The 17985-nt window shown below is 46.6% G+C and overlaps 1 protein-coding gene across 2 annotated transcripts in view; it reads left to right on the top strand.

Moving 5' to 3' along the window:
* Window positions 1–17985, top strand: part of NHS (NHS actin remodeling regulator) — a 338916-nt gene that overhangs the window by 82530 nt on the left and 238401 nt on the right. The gene's annotated exons all lie outside the window — the stretch shown is intronic.

The raw sequence follows: 17985 nt of genomic DNA, 5'->3' as shown, positions 1-17985 counted from the left end.
TGGCTGGGAAGATAGTCTCCAACGGCATTGATGTGGGAAATGGTGAGCAACTGAGCGTGTGACCTGAAGGGAACAGAGTGAATGGGCCAGTTCCTAATGAACGCCCAGAGATAAAACAGGGAGAAGTGAGAACTCCATGTGGATGGTTTGGGGCAAGATGGGAAAGCCACAAGTTGGCAAGAATGGTATGCTTGGGACTCTTGTCTGTTTCAGGACTTATTCGAAATTAAAGCCTCCCTGTTCCTGCACATGTGGCAGAGCCTGTTTGTAAATCCATTTCCCTTTCCGTTTTCTCGAACTCTCTTCTGCCTCACCAGCTCCTCCCTTCTCTCTACCCAAGCGGGTATTGTTGTCCAGACTTTGAGCAGAGTTAAAGTTACCCTGTGGCATGACATTTGTCAAGGGCAGGGATGTTTGGGCTTCTGTGAGTAATCAGCAGCTGCTCTTTGGAGTCCCAGTTTTAAGGAATCTCCCTCCCTCAATAGTGTGATCGTTCCCTCCTCCCAACACCTCCCCTCACCGCCCCCCCAAAAAAAACCTTGCATAAGAGCAGTTGGCTCAATATAATAAAATACAGCTTGGCATCAGGAACTACATAAACAAGAGGCATTTAATAAACTGTGTAGCGTTTTGGCAGTTGCAGGGACGATAGCAGCCAAGGAGACACATATGGCTGGCTTAGCAGCATCCTGGACTCATGGGAAGAGGATCCCGGGTTTAGATCCCTGCGATGAGTGGTGGGGTGAACAAGGGGTTAGAAAGACTAGGGTGGACTCAGCGTCCTTGGGGACTCAGCCGTGCCCAGGTTTTCCTGAAAACAATGCTTATTTATTTGACACACCACTTATGTAGTGCTTGTTCTGGGCCAGGCATTCTTCTCTAAGCCCTTTACACTTTTTGTTTAAAGGTAGACTCTACACCCAACGTGGGGCTTGAACGCACAACCCTGAGATCAGGAGTCACATGCTCTGCTTTCTGACTGAGCCAGCCAGGTGCCCCAGCCCTTCACACTTTCTTAAAGCAGCTTTATCGAGGTGTAATTTACATACCATACAGTTCACCTGTTTTGAGTGTGCCATTCAGTGATTTGGGGTAAGTTTACAGAATAGTGCTGCCATTATCACCTTCTGATGGCAGAACATTTCTGTTACCTCTTGTGCCCAGTCAATCCCCAGTCCCACCCCCGCCCAGGCAGCCACCAACCTCCTTTCTGTGTCTCTCTGAATCTGCCTTTCCTGGGGATTTTATCTTTTGTGAAATATGGGGGTAATGTTTCTTTCACTGAGGATAATGTTTCTGAAGTCTGTTCCTTTTTATTGCCAAACCGTATTCCGTGCTCTAGATACAGTGCCTTACATGTATTACCTCAGTTCGTCCTCCTAACAACCTCATGAGATAGCTTCTTTTATTACCACGGAGGAAACTGAGGTACCGTTAGTAATCTGAAGGCTCATGGTTCAAACCCAGGCAGTGTGGCATTATTCTGTGTTCTTGGACCCTCTGGCTTGCGCTGCCTCTCCATGGGTACAAAATATGTATTCATTTCTAATTTGGCACATTTGATTTAGATAATGACCACTGCATTTCTAAACATGCATGGCTTAGTTTTATGCAATCTGATCAGATTTTCTTGAATGCCTAATTTGTGCCGGGAACTTTGCTGGGTGTTGTAAGGGATTGAGACGGGTTTCTCGTTTCAAAGAATTTAGCGTTTTGTTCGGTCGACAAGACGCCGGTGCACATGATGTACGTCCTCTAGGGCCATGTGGGATAGACGTGGTCTAAAGCCTAAATGCATACTCCAGGTGTGGCAAGTCAACAAGAAGAGGTTGATGTCAGTGAGAAGAGCTGAGGAAAAGTTTTCAGAGGAGTTGGCCTTGAGCCACTTCTAGCCCCTTGGCCTCATCAGTCCCGAGTTGCATGAGTAGAAGCTTGTAGTTGTTGAGAGCCTGCCCTATGTCTTAATGTCCCTTCCACCCACAGAGCTTTTGGCTTGTTATGTTCCGGCTTCTAGATCCCATCTGTGTGTCTATAATTATACAAAGAAGCTTTTCCTCTTAAGCTGTTTTTAATAGAAATGTCTTGAGGGGGTTTTGCTCTCTTTAGAAAAACTAGTTAGCCAAGGCACAGGGCTTCGTGTGTGTGTGTGTGTGTGTGTGTGTGTGTGTGTGTATTTTAAAATGCCTTATAACATTCATTTCTTGGGCTGGCCACAGAAATCTGGCAGATAAGCATTCAGGAATTAGAATGGTACACGGAACTGTACTTTAGACTCTAGAAGGCCTGGTTTAGGTAGCTTGTGCTGTGTAACAAACCACCCCAAAACTTAACGGCTTAAAACAACAACCATTCATTTGGCTCACAGTTCTGTGGGTTGTCTGTGTAGTTTTTCAGCTCTGGGCCGGTTCAGCTAACCTGTGTTGGGCTTGCGTATACATCTGTGGCCAGCAGGCAGGTTAGTCGGTGGCTGGGACGAGTCTGGCTGTTAGCAAGCTGTTAGAGCACAGCTGTTGGCTAGAGTGCCTTAGTTCTCTTCCGTGTGACCTCTTATCCTCTAGCAGGCTAGCTTGGGCTCGTTCACAAGACAGAGGGCTCCCCAGGGCAGCAACAGGGGGCGAGCCCCAGTTCCCAAGCACTTTCCCAAGCCTCTGCTGTATTATGCTTCCTGACGGTCCGTTGGTCAAAGCAAGTTACACGACCAGCTCCAGTTCAAGGAGTGGGGAAATCAACTCTACCGGTTGATGGGAAATCTGCTGTGCCGTGTCGCAATCTGCCGGGAGAGGAAGAATCTGTGGCTACTTTAATAATCATCCACAAAATCAGAGTGTATAATGGCAATAAGGTTGGCCAGCATCTGTTAAAGGCTTACAAGCTGCAGGTACTTTTAGAAATATTTTGTAGATGGATCTTCAGTCACTGAAGCCCTGAGCGCTAGGAGTTACTGTCCCCTCATATTTTGCAGGAACACCTTCGTCCCCAAGAGAGGTTAAGCAGCTTGCCCAGGGACACACAACCAGTGAGACGCAGCCCCAGGATTCTCACCCAGGGAGTCTGGCCCTAGAGCCTGTGGGCTTTTAACCACTGTGCTGTCTTGCCCATCACAGACAGTGAAATTTAATTGATGTGCCGCCTAACTTCAGGAATAAGACGGGCGTGTACGAACATGTATTGAAGACTTAGGATGTGCCTGGCCCTGTTCCAGGCACTTTACACACATTGTGGCATTCCATTCCCACAGCAGTCTGATCCATGGAGGACTGCTTTTATCCCTGTTTTACCGGTAAGGAAACCAAAGCTCCAAGACTTCCTATAAGTAAGTTACCCATCCAAGGTTGCACAGCTTGTACACGGGCAAGCTAAGACTTAAGTCCAGGTCTGGAGAGTTGGTGTTGCCAGCTAGTTCACAACATCATTTCACCCATCTGGACTTTATTTTGCGGTCTCTATGTATTGTGGGGGGGCGGGGAGTGGTCGGGGAAGGGGGATCTGGGAACTCTCGAGAACATAGATGGTAGTAAAAGAAAAAGGCAAAAAGGACATCGAGAGATGCACCTATAGAGTTGTCGTCACAGAGCCCATGCATTTGCCGTCACAGAGCAAACAGCTGTCCCCACCCTGTCAGGCACCGTCCATGTGGTTTTCTTAGGAAAAATGGTTAGGTTCTGTTCCTATACTCTATTGATCAGGGGAGGGAATTAAATAATATAACTTGGAAACATTGCCATAGATGACGATGGTGGTGATGATGGTGATGATATTCATGTTTCTCGGATGTAGCACCTCATACCCTCAGATGCCACATAAATGCCATTACTGAAACCGATATTCTAGGGTTGCAGTGGTCTTTTGGGGTCCCTGGCTTTTCATATTTTTGGCTCTTGGTTTCTGCAGGGTTAGTGTAATTCCAAATGAAGAAGAGTGAGGGCTCTTGGGGATGCAGGAGGTGGCCCAGCGACCGTGTAAATCTTGTGAAAGAGCAGCTTTTTGACTCAAGATTCACATGGTCGCTGGGCCACCTCCTGGATCCCCAAGAGCCCTCACTCTTCTTCATTTGGAATTACACTAACTCTGCAGAAACCAAGAGCCAAAAATATGAAAAGCCAGGGACCCCAGGAGACCACTGCAACCTAGAGTATCAGAGTCCGTGCATGACTATCAGAAGCCATAACTACCAAATCTGTCCTGGATTGACCAGTACCCTGAAATGAGTCCCCACCTGCACATCCCTCCCCTCGGAGTTCAGGGATGGAGAACGACTCCAGTCTCTGAAGCACCCTTGAGTTCAGGTAATACAAGGAAAATGAAGATGATGGGAGACGTGTTTGTTCTGGATTTCTCAGGTTGCTCCAACAGCCAGGTGCAAGGAGCAACTTGGAATATCCAAGTCTCATGGTCCACTGGAAAATGTCCCACCGCAGTGCTCAGCTAAAAGGATCTGTCCTCTCTTTGTCCCACCATTGTCCTCCCTTACTTTAAGAGCAATTTCAGGAAAATACTAGTGCAAAATACCCCAAGTTCTCTCATGTATTAGGGTCTCCTTTTAGACCAGAGGCAGCCATGTCATGGTGGCAGTGAATCTGTGGACACAGAAGAGTAGGAGGGTGTGAGTTGGTGGGGAGAGCCACCTGTGTGGCAATACCAGCCTGCCAAAGCAAGGCAGCCATAGTCTCTGATGCTCTGGCTGGCAATATTTGGACACTGGTGTTATGTTTGCAAAATGCCTTCAATTCCAGGGAAGACAGATGTAGAACAGAAGATGGGACGTTGCCACCCAGTTGTGAGGGCATGCTCCGTGGCCAGCTAGTCACTGATGCACACATGTGTACTCACGAGGGTGCTGGGATAGCTGCGATCCATGTTTCAAGGTCAGGTGGCTTGAGTGGTTACAAAAAGGTGTCTGGGGTGCAGAGGTTGACCAGGACTCAGACTCAGGAGCTTTGGGGTGCATTTGGCGACAGTGCAATGATACTGCAGAGTGAGTAAATGATGCGGTTGACCGCTCCACTCATAAAAGTCCTCGGAAATGCCCCAAAGCAAAAAATATGGAAGGAATTAAAGTAGCACTTTGGAGGCCTCCATTGAAATTTCTTTTCTGTGTGTCATATGTGGTCAAGACAGCAGCAGACAGCATGAAAGGAAGGGGCTCTTTGTGCCCTTGTCAGCGTGGGGCTCTGATGGGGGTGAAGTTGTTCATTGTTAATACTTGTGATGGTATTTGTGGAGTGGAAGAAAAAAATGAGATTCCCTTCGGCTAATTTCTCAGATTGCTGGAGTAGTATATGAAGGGGCAAGAATAGGGTTGCATGCGTCTCAGAAGAATCTGTTCTTCCAGGAAAAAGGAAAAAGAAAAGTACTCACTACACAGTGGAACCTAGGATATAGGAGAGCATTCGCTTTTTCTGGAAATACACCATTTTTGTGTGTGCTTTTGTTTTCCACCTTTTCGTATGTTTATGTGCAGCAATATTCATTTGTCCCTTTGTTTCATTTTGTTTTGTTTGTTTTAGCCTCATCTGCTTTTTAAAGCATCAAGTTCTTCAGTGGGTGCTGCTGATTTATCGCGGGTAACATCCCACGTGCCAAAGCTGTTCCCTATATGTTTCCTGGTGGAGTTCAAATCTGGCTGGGTGCTTAGCCAGTGGTACCCTCCAGGCCCCAAGGGAAGCAGCCTTCTGCCCGTCCATTTTGCAGGTTGCCCTCCTGTCCTGGCGGACATCATCTTCACTTTATTGACTGGTGAGAGAACGGCGGTGGGGTGGGCAGGCGGGCGAGGCTGGGAAGGGGGAGATAGAGATACCATATGGAAGTGGTTGGAAAACAGATGGGGGAAGTCTGGAGAAACCCAATTTGTTGTCTTCAGGTATTTTAAGGAATGTCTTAATATTAGGGCGTTAGGATTTCAGTGCCCAGGACACTGACACAAAGCAACGTCCCAGGTAGGATTGGCATATAACTAAACACCGAACAATGATGTTTACTCCAGGGCTCATCAGTCAATGGAAAACCCAGGTCTGTGTCTTGAGCAGGTTTTCAGTACAAGGAGTTGGCCAGGGCTGGGGTAGTCAAGCACCTACCTCTTAGTGGAAAGAAAAAAGTCTGAAAATAATCTCATTGTAATCTTGTCAACAAGAAAATGGATAGGAGGAACAGAAAGTTCCTTGGCATCTCTGGGGAAGAAGCCATTGCCAGGAGATCTGTTATCCACTGTCAAGAGTCCTAACGTCTCATTTTTTATGATCATCTCTGGTCAGCGGGGGGTTGATGCAGTCTGAAAACCTAGACCTTCCTGTCCTGGGCAATGTTCCCATCCAACTTTTATGCTATTGACTATACCTTTGGAGGCGACGGAAGATGAGTGATGTGTTTGATGTCACGATGTGAGAAACTGGGCACTCTCTTAGTAGGTTCCTTTCATAGGCTTCTGTTGAAGAAGTCAGATTCGCAGTCCCGTGTAAGCGCTGGATGTGTCCTCAAACCAGCCGTTAATGTGCAGTGGCCAGCACCCTCTGGGCTCAGCGTCTAGTCCCGGGGTGGGACTTGAGAAACCCTCGTCCTCAGGCATGGTGAGATGGAGGGACAGCCCTGGGGCTCCAGCCACACTCCTAATCCAGTGCTCTCTTCTCCATTGTTTGATTCCTGGCTCCTCTTGTCCCCTACTTCCCTCGATGCTCCTAATGAACCAACCTGGTCCTTTGAAGCTGCCTTTTCCTTCTTTTAAATTGTGACAGAAGACACAGAAAAGTACTTTTATTTACAACAAGGGGACACATCTAGTTTCCCCCAAACGCTTGCTCTTTCCTTTCAGTGTCAAACATACGGTTTCCCCTCTGGTTTCATTTCAGACTCAACACATGAACTTAAATAAGGTCACGCTATTATAAGAGTTGGGTGTTTGGGGCTCCTACTACTTACTTAAGGACTTTTTCTTGAGGGTGTGGGTCATTAAGGGTGATGTCACCTTTTCTAGTGATTTGAGTTAGATTTTAGGTTACCATTCTTCCAAATGATAATACCACCAATTCTAACTGAACATATTTTTAGAACCTGAATTTTCTTTCTTTCTTTTTTAATGTTTATTTATTTTGAGAGAGAGAGTGCATACATGTGAGCAGGGGAGAGGCAGAGAGAGAGAGAGAGAGAGAGAGAGAGAGAGAGAGAGAGAACCCCTGAGTTATCAGCATAGAGCCTGACGTGGGGCTCGATCCCACAACCATGAGTTCTTGACCTGAGGTGAAATCAAGAGTTGGACGCTTAACTGACTAAGCCTCCCAGGGTCCCCCCTCTCTCTCTCTGTCAAATTAAAAAGAACAAAAGAATTCTTGGTGAGGCCAAACTCTGATGGTAACTAGACCTTTGTGTGATCCCTGGTTTTGGTCCCATAGGCAGGAAATCCCTCTCCTGAAATTCCTTCCCGTGGTGCCCTGAAGCAGCGAGCCCCCGCCCTGAGACACACTCCCTGTTCTCCTGGGCCCACCCTGTATAAGGCTGACCCTGCCAAAGGCGCACCCCTCAAGCTGCAACAGGCAGGCTTTTAAAGTATTTTACAAACTACAATGGACGGTGAAGAGCCTCATTGTTTTGGGTGTCATGGTGAGCTTATTCCTTACCTTTTTTTTTTTTTTTTTTCTAACCCTGGCAAATAGCTCTCCAGGAGAAACCAGCAGTGGATGTGGTAGGTGAGAAGCGTAAACGAATTCCATGCCGTGTCCAGAAATTGCATGGCTTTGTTTCCTTTGTCTGTTACAGTGGATGAGTGTGTCCACTTTTATATGCTGGTAATTCAAGCAGAAACAGTCCGTTCCCAAATGCCCAAGGTGGGAGTGTGGTGTGGTAAGAGATAAAAATCACTATGGTGATTTATATTAATGTGTTCAGATCCACAAATTTGTTCTCTCTCATCAAGAGTCCATAAATGTATTTCACATGCTTTTTATTAATTAAAAAAAATCTAATTAAGTTGGAACCTTAGCCCTTATCAACGACATGATGTGCTTTTCCTTCCATGTTGTAGGCCAGCTTCACCCCCATATCACAGAGCTGATCATCTGATCTTTCAGAAATACTTCTGGTTAAGAAAAAAACCTTGTGTGGTTTCTCGTTCATTTGGGTTTTTTTTTCTTTTCTTTCCGTTTTTTGTTTTCTTTTTCTGCTAAAATCCAGGCTATCCAATTATTGGGTAAAGAGCCAATTAAGTAATTAATTAGTAATTTAATTTCTTTATTTAAAAATTGTTTAACCTTTTATTTATTTTTGAGAGAGTCAGAGAGACAGACAGAGTGTGAGCGGGGGAGGAACAGAGAGAGAGAGGGAGACACGGAATCCAAAGCAGGCTCCGGGCTCCGAGCTGTCAGCACAGAGCCCGATGCGGGGCTCGAACCCATGAACCGTGAGATCATAACCTGAGCCGAAGTCGGACACTTAACCGACTGAGCCACCCAGGCACCCCTCCAACACATTTTTAAATTGAAGTATAACATGGGCGTGAAGAGGTGTAGCACAGTCAGTTGTACAGCATGATGAATCGTTCCAAGCTGAAGACAGAACAAGAAACAGAACATCACCAACACCGCAGAAGCCCTTCTTGTCTCTCTGTAGCCCAGCCCCAGGACAACCACTGTCCCGACTTCTCACACCATAGAGTAACTTTGCTTGTTTTCCACGCTTGATATAAGTGGAATCATACAGGATGTGCCTTTTTGTATCTGGCCTCTTTTGCTCAACAGATGCTTGGGAGATTCGCCCCTGTCATGATGTATGGGACTGGTTCATTAAGTCACATGTAATTCCATTGTAATAAGGAATGCAGTATAGGCCACAATACATTTATTTACATTTACAACACATTTATTTATCCTGTCTATTGTACATAGGCATTTGGGTATTTCCTGGTTTGGGGCTATTACTAACAGTGCTTCTGCGAACATTGTTGTACGTGACTTTTGGAGAACATGTGTTTGTATTTCTCTTGGCTATATATCCGAGAGAGGAAATTCTGGATCATTCAAGAGAGACTATTTAGCCAGAAATCTTGTTTTGTTTCTGTCCCTCATCTTATACACATGAAGGTAGTTATGGGATTTTAGGACTGGAGGGGGCCTCACAGAATGTCTATCTAGCCGGTGTTTTCCTGATTCTGCCTCACCTCGCTCTAGGAGCTCAGGGGGCTTTGCTGAGGGGAGTGCAAAGCTTGGGTGGGGCTTTGGGGCTCTCTGCCTTCGACCGGAACAGCGCCCCTCTTATCTGACTTGTAGACAGTGTTGGAGTTCCGCACAAGATTTTGTTTTCAGAATGAGTTCTGTAGTCAAAGAAAGAAAGAAAAAAAAAGAATGTTGAAAACAGGTGATTTAAGCTTATTGTCTTCACTTGAGAGGAGAAAACAGGCCTATGTGGCCAACCTCCGGAGGCCGATGCACCTGGACGGTGCCGGTCCTTTACGGGTGTCACTTCGCTCAGTCCTCACATCGACCCTACAAGGCAGCCGTGTCCTCATCCCTACTTTACAACGGGGAAACTGAGGGGTAAAGTGGGTAGGTGACATTCCTGAGGACACACATATATAAAAGAGACAGAGCTGAACTCAGGCATTCTGACGCCAGGGCTTCACTCCTTAATTATCCCAACTAGAATATTCTGCCCCCACACACTGTCCATTTCACAATCTCTCACAGATGGTCAAGGGCCTGCGTGATACATTATGGTGACAGTGGTTGATCCTTTTGGTCCAAATTTTTGTTTCCCTGGTAAAGCCCAAGAAGCCCCTGTGTAACAGGCCCAAATTAAAATGATCCCCCCTCTCCTCTCTTTTCCACTAAGTCCATTTCAGAGCAGAATTTAACCCTTTGTATTTTCCCCTTCCACATGAATCCTCTGTGATTATTGCTGGGAACCTGTGGGATAACCACGATAAGGATTACTAGCCCTTATTTTGTCATTCTTTCTGCTCAGATTCCTCCAACTTCCTGACTGTGCTCTAGCCACCCTGGCCTTCTTAATATGCCCCAGGACCTTTGCACTTGTTGTTCTGTCTAGGTGGAATTTTCTTCCCTCCATGTTCTCATGGCTTGCTTTCTCATTCCCTTCAGGGCTCTGCCTTCTTTGACCTCTGTCTATAAAATTACCTCTTCATCACTTTCCACTTCCTGGCCTGCTTTACTTTTCTTTAAGGTACATCTGCTACCTGGTACATAATATTTTGATTTGCCTTGTTTATTTTATATCCATTAACAGGCAAAGTAGGCTTTGGATGGTCTGGGGGGTTTTGCTCTTTGTGTATCTCTGGCACATCAACAAATATTGAATGAATGGGGAGATGAATGAATGAATGAATGAATGAATGAAACTGGCCTTAAAATTCAGAAAATTGATACCCAACTAGGGTAGCTGGAACTAGTATTTAATGGGGGAAACTTTTAGGTGCTGTATCCTTTAACATTTCCAGTATTATTTATTTTTGTATTCTCTCTTTGTTTCTTGATTATTCTTGCCAGAGGTTTATCTTTTCATTAGCCTTTTCAAAGAACCAGCTTTTGGTTTTGTTGAGCCTTTTATTTTATGCCTTTCTTCTTGTTCAGCTCTATATTTATTTACTTTGGTTTGTATGTATCTGTTTTATCTTTGCACATTAAAGATTGTTTGAGAGCTGAGACCATATCCAACCACAGCTATGATGAGGCCTGCTGACTAGATTAGATCTTTGAAGCTCTGTGTCTGGGAACCCGTGGGTTAGACCCCTCCTTATCCTGCCCTCCCAGTTTTGCATGAGCCACTAGGGTAGAAAAGAGCAACATTTACATTAAAAAAATAGATTATCCAATTCTCATTTAAAACAAGCTATTTTCAAACAACATTTCTTTTCTCTCTTTTTTTTTTTTTTTTTGAGAGAAAGAGAGAGAGCAGGGGAGAGGGACAGAGGGAGAAAGAGAGAGGATCTTAAGCAGACTCAATGCTCAGTGCAGAGCCCAACAGGGGGCTTGACCCCACAACCCTGGGATCATGATCTGAACTGAAATCAAGAGTCAGACGTTCAACCAACTGAGCTACCCAGTTGCCCCCAAACAACACTTCAGTTGCTATGGATTGGTTTCTAACCTTTGAATATGACTGCTGTTATACTCTCATTTATTAATTGCTGTCTAACAAATGTCTTCTGTCGTTTCCAGTGTTTCTTATATTATTTTACTGCTGTAATTAAAACCATGGGGAAATGAAGGTTACACTAGAATGAAAAAGTTCAAACCACATTTTGGGGCTTATTTTTTTTTCTCTGGGTCTAAGTGAAATCTATGTTAGAATAACAAGACAGAAAATCTCTATACTTAGGAAATTAGCAGAGTCGCAAACTGTAAGAAGGTACGTCACTATGGGATCCTTCTCCCGGTGCGTGTATAAGCCAGGAGGAAATAAAGCCTTTGTGATCAAGGAGAATCCGGCGGTGGATCTTCAGACCTTCCGGGATGGGAATGTGTGCTTGGGGGGCAGGGAAGGGATTGATGGCAGCTTAATATCTAGTTAAAGCACTTAACCTCTGGGGTGAAACCTTAGTCCAGAGAGCACTGGATGGTTTCACAGCAAGATGTTATCTGATGAACCCCCCGCCCTATCGAATGGTGGAGAAGTGATCGTAAATTTGTTTGGAGATTCTCGTGGCTCATTTTGGCTTTGGTTTGCAATCCGATAGGCTTGATTTTCCCAGGGAGTCTCCTGATGCTATGTCCCCTTGTGTTAAGATCAAGGCATTTAGTTGGTATGTGAAATGTGATCAGGGAAAGCATCGAGGATTCTGCGTGTTGGGGGGATTGTCTCTGACTTGAGGGGAGATCAGGGGCAAGAAGGAAAGGGAAAGGGAAAGGGGGAGACCGAGATGAAGAGCAACAGTGGAAGTAGAGCAACAGACAGACACATTTGGGCGTTGGGGATAATGAAAAAGCGGATCTGCCTTGCCCTCTTAAAGGTGAAAATTTCACCCGGTCCAGTTTCTCAGTCTCCCGCCATTGAAGTCCACAGTGAGAAATGAATCGATTTCTGATGTTCCTTCCAGCTGGAACCCCCTTTGGTTCTAAATGCATGAAAGGCATTTTCTGCAAAGCAGGACAGCTTTCAACATACCTTAAGAGGTCAGAAGTCAGTGATTATCTCCAAGTACTGTTCAGCTGTGAACACAGGAATTGTTCCCTGCAAATCCCGTGTCCAGAGGCTTTGGGTTCAGTTGGTATACCATCAGAGACCCAGGATAAGGCACTCTGAGGATTCTGGTGGGGGTCCTTCCTGGATTCTTTGGTCCCCAAGGACACTGGTCCAGTGGAATGGTGTAGCCATTACATGCAGAACAGTTGTCGCCGCAGAGTCCCTCAATGTGTGATGCCAAAGGCATGTTTTCTTTTAGCAAGTGGAGTTCAAGTTCCAGACAGCAGCCGGAGCAGGAGGAAAAGGTTTATAGTCTACCTTTTAAAAAAATGTGTCAAAGGAACAGAGACCATGTATCAGGTATAAGTTTGAGTAAGGGAGATTCAAATTTTCCAGCGATGCTCCGCGAGTGAAAAGTTTGAAAGGAAACACACATGATTTACTTACCACAGTATATCAAGAATATCCAGCCAAGCCGGGAAACACGAGTGTGGCGGTAAAATCATGATAGATACCAGAAAATGAGAACCCAACCTACTAAGTGGTGGGAAAGAATAAGTAGTGGGAGATGGAATTCTTTTTAAGGAGACCATATAGAAATAAGTGTAGTGTGCTTGAAGAGTGGCCCATTTATACTGGAAGCTCTCTTTTGATGTATATGCACGAAAGAGATCACCGAGAGGGAGGTCACTTCTTCCCATCGGAAGAGTGGGCTGATTGGTTTTTTTTGTTGTTGTTGTTGTTCTCAAGTAAATAACCAGTTTATTATCAACCCAGAATATTCAGTTGTCAAGAACTCTTAAGGCTGTGCCCTTCAATATGGCGGCCACTAGCCTCTAGTGGCTACTGGATACTTGAAATGTGGCCAGTGTGATTGATGAGCTGATTTTTAAATTTAATTTAAGTAAGTTTAAATTTAAAAACTGATCCTTGGCTGGGCTGTCGGAAAAGTTTTAGCATGTTTGTGGCAACTTCAGCATTGTGAATGTACTTTCCGACCATCTATTTCATGAAATCTAAACACAGATCAAGTATTTCTGATAAAAATTTACCACCCAAATCGAGATGCCTTTAGGTGTAAAATACACACACACACACACACACACACACACACACACACACACACGGGATTTCAAAGACTTCATATGAACTGGGGTCTAAGGAAAATCCCTCTAGCCTCTGTGGGGCTTAAAGTTGTTCCTGCTCCTTCCTTCTGTTCCCCGAATCCATCCACTTGGTGATTTATCTCACGCGAATCTTGTGTGCTGAGAGAGCTAGGTTTTGCTGAACCCCGCCGTGTTCTGTTTAAGCCTTGAGCTCAGTGAAGAATCTAGTTGGTAAATGGTTTCAGGACAGTGTGCTTGTGTACACGAAGCTTACTGGGAGTGCCTGTGGGATCAACACAGGAGCGAGGGAGGTAGCATCAGGCGGCGAGGAGTTGATCTGCCCTGCAGCACAACAGATCCCTTGGCTCTGGAGGTGAGCTGGTCCTTTAGAGTGGTCCCAAATTGAGGGAAGGAGGTTGGGGCTTTGTGTCCTCCAAATGGCTCGTCTTTTTAAAAAAATATTTATTTCTTTATTTTTGAGAGTGACTGAGAGAGGGTGCTCATGCGAGTGGGGGAGGGGCAGAGAAAGAGAAAGAGAGAGAGAGAGAGAGGGAGAGAGAATCTCAAGCAGACTCCACACTCTCAGCCGGGCAGGGGGTTCGATCTCACAAATCGTGGGAGCATGACCTGAGCCGCAATCAAGTCAGATGCTTAACTGACTGAGCCACCCTGGTGCCCCATCCAAACGACCAGTCTTTCAATGCAGGCTGCCCCTAGGTGGGGGACCGAGCCTTGAGGGAGGCAGCTCCCTTCCACAGAAGGCAGTGCTCAGAGGAGGAAACACCTGTGAGCCCTCAGCAGCCGGGGAGTGCTCCCGGGGAGAGGAGTCCTTCAGTCTAGAATGGGGTGTTTGGATAGTAGACTACAGCCTCTACTATGGCATGTCGATCTTGCTCTAACCATCAGTCGCCAGCCTGACTCAGACATGCAGAACCTTTGAAACAGACCATCTTAGACCCGGAATGACCCATAATTTCTAGAACACAGGAAGATTAAGAGACGGGGAGAAGAGAGAAGACAGGAGAGGAAGAATAGAAGGACGGATCAATGTGACACAGCCACTCGTAAATCCCCCGATGTTACAGACAAGCAGAGAGCTGTTTTATGTTCCTCTGGTTTCTGAATTGGTTGAAGCCATGGCCCAGCAGCCATTCAGAAATGTGGGGCAGGAGGGGCCACAAGGGAGCTGATTTGGGAACAGATACCCTGCCCCGATCAATTTAGAAAGAAGTCAGCACTGTCAGAGTAGACTCGTAGTCCACTGGCGAATGAATGTCACTCAGATAACAAGCCAGGACAGAGAGCAGGTCCCGCCCCCCCCCCCCCCCCCCCCGTTCCTCCAGAAAGTGATTGACAGTTGCTGTAGAGGACATAAGAGCTTGGTAGCCGCCTGATCCCTGAGAGCCCGACTCTGCTTCTTCTCTGTGTGTCTGTCTGTTCATCCATTTGACTGTCATGTCCCATTTGCTCTTTTGTCCTTCAGGCCAAGTTTACATCTTGGTACTACTTCCCAAGAATCTCCCCTGCCTATTTGTAAGCACTGATTAATCAGAGATGCCCAACAGCCTGTGATGATTGGACAGGAGCATTTTCCCATAAGCCTCTTCTCCGGCCAGTTATCTGTAGTCTGACAGCTGTGGGTGTCACACGTGTCTGTGCCCAGGGTGCACATGCTCCGTCACATACACACCCCTCTCAAGGCACGTTAGTGCACGCTGGGCCAACCCTGCCCTTGGCCACCTCATTTCCTTTCCTTCCCCCCCTTTGTCCCTTCCTGTCTCCAGCCACCTTGCTCTTGGCCTCTCATTTCATGCTGCCTCTGAGAGAGAAATCTCATTATTTCTGATTTAGGGGCTCCCGTGCCCTCCCCTGCTACGTGTCATGCCCGTTGCCAGCTTGTTACAACATCACAAGAGAATTCAGAGCCCTGGTTTATCCGCCGGAGGGGATGGGAGTGGGACTGAGAAAGGGAGTGAAGGGGGAGGGTTGGCAGGGAAGGGCTGCAGTGTTTAGAACTGTGATAGCTGCAGGATGCTTGCATTGGTTGGGTTAGGCCATGTGAAAAATGGTGTGCGTTTTCTCAGAAGCCTAAAGAAGCAGACAGGGCAGCTTTTGTGTATTTAATTTAACTTAATTTAATTTTTTAAGTTTATATATTTATTTTGAGAGAGAGAAGAGAGCAAGCAGGGGAGGGGCGGAGAGAGAACCCCAAGCAGGCTCCACGCTGTCAGCGCGGAGCCCGATGTGGGACTCGAACCCACGAACCGTGAGATGACGACCTGAGCCGAAGTCAGATGCTCAGCTGACTGAGCCATCCAGGCGCCCCTGTATATTTCATTTTAAAGATAGGCTGGAGACATGCCACTGGGGCTCAGGACAGCTGTTGAGGAAAGCCGTCACGGGCTTTTTAATCCCCCGTCTTCTCCTCCTGGAGTGTGGTAAGTTGTGATGATGGCCATGTGGTTTATAATTTAACAGCCTTTGTAAGTCCATCTCTGCCCCATCCATTGGGCCGGGGGCAGGAGTTGGACATCTTCTGTGCGACACGTGGGTTTGGCACATAGTGGGGGCCCGGGGAATGTTCCCTCCGTGTGTAATCAGCTGGGTCTCTCAGCTGCTTTCACTTCGGTTCCCCCAGAAACAGACCCTGAGACAATGAGCCAAGTGTGGGTGGTTTCTTTGGGGGATTCAGGAACACTAGTAGGTGATGAGGATATGATACCGGAAAGGGGAAAGCCAATAAAGGGACATTTAGTGAGCTTAATCCTACGGGAGAATTATCCCACCCAAGAGGCAAGGGAGCCTGGAGAATTTATACTCCGACCAAGTCATTGGTTGACAAATATTTATTGAGCTGCTCTGATGTTCCTGGTACCGTTATAGTATTGAGGGTACAGTAATAAACAGAACGCATACGAATCTCTGCCCTCAGAGAACTTGCTGTCTAGGAAGGAGATGAGACCGTGAGGCAACCAACGGAAACAAAATACGTTAGTTGTATAGCCTGGTAAGTGGTGACAATGCCGTGAAAAAAATAAAGCTGGAGGATAAGGATTGCTGAGGGTGCCATATTAAGTCAGGCGGTCAGCGAAGGCCTCAGTGAGGAGCTGAGCATGTGTGGAAAACCTGGCAGGAATGAATCGCGTGGCTATCTGGGAGAAAAAAAAAAATCCCACCAGAGGAAATACTAAGTGCGGAGGTCCCGAGGCAGGAGCATGTGTCTGGCATGTTCCCTGGCAAGGAGAACTGCAAGGAGGCCTTGCTGTGGTGTGGGTAGAGCAGAGTGGGCGAGGCGCGAGGCGGTGAGAGGTGACCTCAGAGAGGTCATAAGGTGGGGCGACGCTGCAGATTGTGCCGGACCTTGTGAGTGCGTGTAGGTCCCTCGCCTTTTACTCTCGATGGGATGGGGAGTCCCTGGAGGGCTTCTAACAAAGACGGGACACGTTGGGGCTTCTTTTGCTGTGTTGGGGACATGCCAAGGCAGGGCCGGGGTGCGTGGAAGCAGGGAGACCTGTGAGGAAGCACATCTTCTAAGGTCTTCCACTTTGCTTCGTAATGAGTGAATAAAACACGAGAGTGGGAATGGGCCTCGTCAGGCCTGCAGGTGGAACTGGCTCAATGCGGCTCTGCACTCTGATGGCTAAGACAGCTCAGAAAACCAGCTGAGCTTTAAGGGAAGGAGAAGTAGCCTCACCTCTTGATGGTAGGAGCTACAAAGTCACTTTCGTGGGGGTGTGGATACAGGAAGGGAAATTCTTGTGGCCGTTGTTGCAAGTAGTCCACCATGGCAAACACTGTCAAAGTGAACTTCCAATATCCCTGTTCGTAAAACATCCTTGGGCCACCCCACCTCATATTACGGAGTAAAATGGAAGGTTCGGGAGAGGTGCCATTTCCATCTTAGATCATGGCGACCATTGATGCGGGCGGGTATGCGTCTTCCAACTAGAGATGGGGGAACAGATCGGAAAAGCACTTCCACTTGACTGCTCTGCTCCTTTTAAACCTGTTACCGTGTCCTTTTATCAGCTTCCTTTTTCCCTTCTCCTTACTGCCTCTTCTGGCCCTCCATGTTCTTGTTTGTCAAGAGCAAACACTCCTATCTTGTGGAATGAAGAACACTTTGCCAAATCTTCAGTAACCTTGCTCTTGAGCACTAGCACTGAATCTCACAGTTGACTTCCAGTCGCTTCCAAGGGATTTTTCCAGTCAAAATCAGGACCCTCAACCCTAACTTCCAAGATGAGTTCTGTACTGGTTATTAATATTCATCTTCTACCTGTTCTGTCAATGGTTGGGCTTCATGTGGGGACTGAAGCTATTTTAGGTTCCGTGGATTGTGTGGAGATTTGTATTCCGGATGTGGTGTTGACAAAGGTCTGGTACTACGTTCTTGTATTAGAGCAATCGATGGGCATATTTCTTGGAGCCAAGGTCAGTGCCTGTTTCTTTGATTCTCCTCCCAATACCTAGCACCTGGTAGACTCTCAGTTAATGTGACCATGGACTTAAGGTCTGTCTGTAGTAGTCTCTTCGATACCTCAAAGGTTTCCCCCTTCTTCTCAAGTCAGGAGGGAAGGATCTTGAAGCATCTCTTTAGATTAAACAGATTTTTGTAATCTAGACCAGCACTGTCCAATAGAACTCTAGGTGGTGATGGAAATATTCCGTATCTGTGCTGTCCATCATGGTAACCACTGGCCACTATGGCTATTGAGTGCCTAACATGGCGTTAGCACGACTGAGGAACTGGATT

The sequence above is a fragment of the Panthera onca genome, chromosome X (assembly GCF_046562875.1).
Source record: "Panthera onca isolate mPanOnc1 chromosome X, mPanOnc1 haplotype 2, whole genome shotgun sequence".
Classification (NCBI taxonomy): domain Eukaryota; kingdom Metazoa; phylum Chordata; class Mammalia; order Carnivora; family Felidae; genus Panthera; species Panthera onca.
Note: the sequence above shows the minus strand (reverse complement) of the source record. Positions and strands in the feature narration are given on the sequence as shown.